Below are 673 nucleotides of genomic sequence, written 5' to 3' on the forward strand. Positions count from 1 at the left end.
GTTTCAAACATTTTTTATATTCATAATATCTACTAGAACCCTTGTTCGGACATATTTCTGTAAGTTACAGGTCTACAATTTAAAAAAAAAAAATTCAAGAAAAACAGTGGTTAACTTTTGGTACAGAAATCTAGACCTCAGTGTAACGCTCAGGTGGTTAAAACATAAAAATTGCAAATAGTGTCCAAACTGACCACTGCTTTGGAGAACACTGCTGCTGGACATGAGCCTTCTTCCTAGGATCTGGAGGTTACTGTAAAGGTCTGGCTGTCTTTGGGTTACTGCTGGGGCCTCCTGTTTGGTAGGTACTTCTGGTGCTTGTAGTTCCTTATAGTTACTTCAGCACATTTTGTTTACAGGACCTGCAGGCTGATACCAGGTCTCAGTTATTTTCACTGCCAGGCTTAGGCTATGAGCATGTGTATATATATGAAGATGTGTAATTGATGATTTCTGGTCCTGGAGGAAGTGATATGTTGTAATGTGAGCTCCCATTGGCATTGTAGGACTAGACACAGCTATACACAAGTGTACACAAGAGGGTTTAAGAAGAAAATACATTTTGGTGTCTGGAGATTTAGCTAATATTGCTTCAGAGTGTTTGCAGAGCTCATTTTGGAAGGTAAAACCACACTTCAGTTTCCACTTACCTGTCCATAAACGCTTACTGTCC

Source organism: Pyxicephalus adspersus, chromosome 1, assembly GCF_032062135.1.
Source record: "Pyxicephalus adspersus chromosome 1, UCB_Pads_2.0, whole genome shotgun sequence".
NCBI classification, from domain to species: domain Eukaryota; kingdom Metazoa; phylum Chordata; class Amphibia; order Anura; family Pyxicephalidae; genus Pyxicephalus; species Pyxicephalus adspersus.